The sequence below is a fragment of the Helianthus annuus genome, chromosome 9, assembly GCF_002127325.2.
Source record: "Helianthus annuus cultivar XRQ/B chromosome 9, HanXRQr2.0-SUNRISE, whole genome shotgun sequence".
Lineage (NCBI taxonomy): Eukaryota > Viridiplantae > Streptophyta > Magnoliopsida > Asterales > Asteraceae > Helianthus > Helianthus annuus.
In genome coordinates this window covers 21,231,425-21,237,181 of record NC_035441.2, presented here as the reverse complement: position 1 = coordinate 21,237,181, position 5,757 = coordinate 21,231,425, and positions in this window count along the sequence as shown.

Here is a 5,757-nt window from a genome sequence, read left to right as displayed (position 1 = left end):
GATTTCTCCTTAGCATCATTAGAAGTCTCGCAAGCTTAAGATGCCTGAAGTCTGTTGAACAATACTTTTGTTATTATTATTGATCCCCTGTGGATTTTATTTCAACAATGGTGATACCTTGATATTACACTTAACGTTGAAATATATATATATTTATCTTTATGATTCCGCTGTGCATTCATATATATTGTGTGGTTTGACTATAATGTTGCCAACTACGTCACGGTAATCCCCCACCGGGCCCACCGGTGAGACACGTGGAAATCGGGGTGTAACAAACAGCCATCCGATCGGACTGCCGTCCGACCGGACTGTCAACCGCACGGTCAGCCGTCCGATCGGACTACTGTCCGATCGACCAGCTGTCCGATCCTCCAACACTTGTTTTCATTTTACGCGTTGCTTATCATTATGCTATCGAACTATTCAGGCTAACCCTACTCTCAAGCGCTCCCTTCAATCCATCAATCATTGTGAGTATACTCGATCTCTTTTTGCTTTATGCACTTTTGGGTGTTACATACGTTACTTATACAAAATCACAATCGAACACACTACTCAATACTTTAAACGCTAATCGTTATCACATGTATTACATAACTTAATGAATGCTTTTTGTTATGTTTACACATGGAATGCTATCTACCTGCCTTAACGATGATAGTACTATAGTTTGGACTCAGCACCCGTTCACACGGGGGTTGTTAAGGACAATTACTTGCATGGATTACGGTGGTAATCATGTATTGCGAACTGCCTCGGGCAGTCAACCCACGGTCATTGGTATCGATAGGTTCATGTCGATAACTAACATGCATCGTTTTCCTCTGTGTATGTGCTGGTTATGCGTAAACTATTTCGAACTCTATATGCTATTATCAAACCTGTATGATCACCTTTACATTTTATGTATTGACTTTATTTTAACGTATGTGACAGGTGTTTAACATGCTTATCTGCTAGGAAAGCGAGGCTAGAATAAAGCTCTAGAGCCCAACAAATAGTTGTCTGTAGTAGTCAAGTCAAGGGTCTCTAGAAGCAGATAAACAATTGCTATTTATTTAAATCTGAGTTGTCGGAACAGAATTAATTGCCTGGATTTGGTCTGTAATAATTTGCTTACTGTTTGAGATACGGTATGGGACGTATTATTTTAAATTGAATAGTAATGATAATTGTTATGGAAACTTCTGGACAATCTGTTTCCCTCAGTGCCATGCCCCGATGATTCCGCCATCGGTTGGGGTATGACAGATTGGTATTAGAGCCATAACTATAGGGAATTAGGCTAGACACGACCTAGTCCGGGTCGATGTCTTAGAGACCTAGACTATAGTTAGGAACCAACAGACCAAGCATATGTGTTATATCTCACCATTCTCATTTACGCTACACTATCACTACACTCGAAATATCATTTTTGGTTAGGCGATTAAGTCGAGATTAGGTGTGAAAACTGCAAACTCTCGATTAAATTGCTTATTTGATCTGTATTTATCTATAAAACGCGAGAATTCGCGTTGAACCAGGAGTGAAATCCATACTTTAGCGCGGATTTTCGTCACCATTTTGTTAAAACAGGAACAAAAGTTGTTAAGTCAGGGGTGAAACCCTCACCTTGACGACTTGTACCGATCTTTATTTGGGGTTTTTCAAAAAAAAAAAAAAAAAAAAAAAAAACTCTCACCAAAGTTTTGATGGATTCCAAGGAATCGAGTGCTTAAACAACCGAAAGGACGAGTGCCATTCACCGCGTGACGGTGATAGAGCACAGTCTATTAGGTCAACAAGGACTTGTCGTGCATCCTTGAGAATAGTCGAATCGCTTTGGGTAGTCGATGTCTAATAGCCGCAGACAATCTATTTCTCGATTTTTTATGTGTTTCGATTCTGAGCCCGCAACTGTTGACTCTGATAATTCGTCGATTTTATGTGTTTAGGTGATTTATGCTTACTTGTTAGCGTTTTGAGGTGCTACTGGTTTTGGTTTAACGTCCTTTTGCTTCCGCTGATCACTCGACACACTACACGACGCCAACTAGTCCCTACAATCTGGACAACATTATGCTACGATATATGCTTATACTATACTACTCGACATGCTATACGATTATACCATATTACTCGATATGCTATACGCGATCACTATATTCGAACGACACGCGAACATTGAATAATAAGTTTCTGTATTCTGACTGCATCTGTGATTAAATGTGTATGTGCTTATGTGCTTCTGTGATTATGTGCCCTATATGCTTATGTGCCTCTGTGTTTATGTGAGTCTGTGATTACATGCTTATGTGTTTATGTGATACATGCTTCAAACGTGTTCCTAAGCGTTAGTAAGTAGTAGACATGTGAGGTGAGATTCGATTATGATGTGTCTGAGACCTACGACGATGTCTGTTGCAGACAATGTCATCATCTGGACACCGAACCCCACTTACTCGCCAGGAAAAGAGAGACAAGCATCTTGCTGCTATCATCGCCAAACAAGTAGCAAAAGCTGTGAGTGGCGTCTATGAAAACGTCAGCAAATCATCTGAGGAGTCGAGAACCGAAGCTCCTAAAGATGCTACCAAGACTGTTTTCAGCTTCAAACAGTTCAAGGCATGCGGGCCAAAGGAATTCACCGGAGAAGATGGCCCAACAGCTATGTTTCAATGGTTCGATTCCGTCGAAGTCACTCTGCGCCAAAGCGGCTGTCCTGAGAATCTCTGTACCCTAAACGCAACCGGTGTCTTCCAGTCCCGCGCTCTAGACTGGTGGACGGCCGAACGAAACAAACGCGGGAATGATGCAGCTTATGAGCTGACTTGGGAAGAGCTGAAAGCCATCATGATGGACGAATTCTGTCCTCCCCATGAACGCCAAAAGCTGGAGGATGAGTTTTGGAACATTAAGCAGAAGGATGGAGACAACGTTGCCCTGACTGCTCGCTTTAAGCCGCTCAGCATTATCTGTCCCGATCATGTCATGACGCCAGACATGGCAATCAAGAAGTACATTCGAGCTCTACCCGAATGTGTTGCCGATTTTGTTCACGCCGCGAAGACATCATCAATTGAAGAGACTTACTTGCTTGTCGCTGAAATCAACGACAAGCGAGTGAAGGCCGGTTTTTGGGATAAGCCTTCCAAGTCTCTGCATCAAGCTACCGCCGCTCCAACTGCTGAAACCGCCACCGCTCAACCGTCCAAGTCATCACGCCATAAGAAGAACAACAACAGCAGCTCCAACAACACGAACTGTGCTGTCACAACCACTGCTGCTCTTCTGCAAGCCGTACCGGCTAAGCAGCAGTCTCACCATCGACCAGCACCAGTAAATCATGCACCGCCAGGAAAGCGTGCATACACAGGTCCTCACCCGCTTTGCCCGACATGCTCATATCATCATCCGGTGGGTCTCGCCTGTCGTTTCTGCGCACATTGCAATCTGTACGGTCACTTCACTGCCAACTGTCGCTATGGTCCCCGTAAAACCGCAGCTCCTGCCACTGCTCATCAAGCTCTGCTCCCAGCCCCGTAAGGCCAACACGCAGCTCAGGCACCCGCGATCAACGCCCGAGTCTGCTTCGCTTGTGGTGACCCCAACCACTTTGCAAACATGTGCCCGAACTGGGTTGTGAAACAAGAGCCCCAGCAGCAGCAGCAGCAGCAACACCAACAGCAGCAGCCTCAGCAGCAGCAAGCAGCACGTGCCAGAACCTTCAACATCAATGCTCGTCAAGCCCAGGCTGACAACAACGTGGTTAACGGTACGTTCCTTGTGAATGGTATTTATGCATCGTGTTTGTTTGATACTGGAGCCGATAACTGCATTGTATCGTTTGAATTCGAGAAGCTCCTTAGTCGTAAGCACTCCCAACTCTCCGCAACGTTCGAAGTAGAAGTCGCCACTGGAAGAACTGTCACCGTTAATTTTGTTCTTCGTGATTGTACTCTCGAGCTCAACAATCACATCTTCCCAATCGACCTTATTCCGATGCAACTCGGAAGTTTTGACGTCATAGTAGGCATGGACTTTCTTCGCGAAAACCATGCTGAAGTTGTATGCTTCGATAAAATGATTCTATTCTCGCTCGCAAGTGGTGATTAACTGTGTGTGTATGGTGAAACAGCTTCGAAAGGTCTCAAGCTCATGTCATGTGTCCAAGCTAGCAAGTATCTCCGCAAGGAATACAGAGCTTTCTTGGCTAACATTGTAGTAGCGGAGGAGGAAAAGAAAAGGAAGACTGAAGTTAAAGACGTTCCTGTAGTCCGTGAATCTCCTCAGGTGTTCCCTGATGATCTTCCAGGACTCCCGCCAAGTCGTGATATCGACTTTCGCATCGACCTCATTCCTGGAGCTACCCCTGTTGCTAAAGCCCCTTATCGACTCGCGTCGTCCAAAATGCGTGAACTCTCGAACCAACTCCAGGAATTACTTGAAAAAGGCTTTATTCGCCCGAGCACCTCTCCTTGGGGCGCGCCAGTCCTTTTCGTTAAAAAGAAAGATGGATCGTTCAGGATATGCATCGACTATCGGGAGTTGAATAAGTTAACCATCAAGAACCGCTATCCCCTGCCTCGTATCGATGATTTGTTTGACCAGCTGCAAGGTGCTACGTGTTTCTCGAAGATCGATCTACACTCAGGCTATCATCAACTACGCATTCAAGAGGAAGATATACCCAAAACCGCTTTTTGCACTCGATACGACCACTATGAGTTCATTGTTATGCCTTTTGGTTTGACCAACGCACCCGCGGTTTTCATGGATCTGATGAATCGTGTGTGTAAGCCATTTCTAGACCGTTTCGTCATCGTATTCATCGACGATGTCTTGATCTATTCCAAATCGAAAGCCGAACACGCGCAACATCTACGTTTGGTTCTCGAGCTACTCTAGGGGAATCAACTCTATGCCAAGTTCTCCAAGTGTGAATTCTGGCTAGAAGAGGTTCAGTTTCTGGGTCACATCATTAATAGTCAAGGTATTCATGTCGATCCCGCGAAGATTGAAGCAGTTAAGAGTTGGATTACGCCTAAGAACCCGTCTGAAGTCCGTTCTTTTCTTTGATTAGCGGGCTATTATCGACGATTTGTCGGAGGATTCTCAAAAATCATTGTGCCGCTTACCGCTCTTACGCATAAAGACAAGCCTTTTGTTTGGGGAACCGAACAAGAGTCTGCTTTCCAAACCCTCAAGCACATGCTCTGCAATGCTCCTGTTCCCACATTGTCCGACGGAAACGATGGTTTCATTGTCTATTGTGATGCTTTTAACCTTGGTCTTGGTTGTGTTCTTATGCAGCGGGACAAGGTTATAGCTTACGCATCTCGTCAACTCAAAATCCACGAGAAGAACTATACAACCCATGATCTCAAGCTAGGCGCGGTTGTTTTTGTGTTAAAGATTTGGCGACACTACCTGTATGGTACCAAGTGTACGATCTTCACCGATCACAGGAGTTTACAACAGAGTAATTTAATAGGACGGCAGTCCGATCGGATAGCAGTTCGTTCAATACTCAAGCTTTAATGAATTGATTAAGTGTGGGACCATGTGCTAGCCGATCGGCTGGCCAGTCGATCGGCTGACTGTCCGATCGGTTGGCTGTCCGTTCGGACAGCAGTCCGATCGGTCAGCTCCCTGACCTGGTCGGCCTGTTCGTCTAACACTTGGTTGTTATGATTGTTTGTCATTTTATCGAGATATTTTGACAATGAGTCAAACAACGGAAACCTCGTCATTACTTGGTTCTCCTGATCG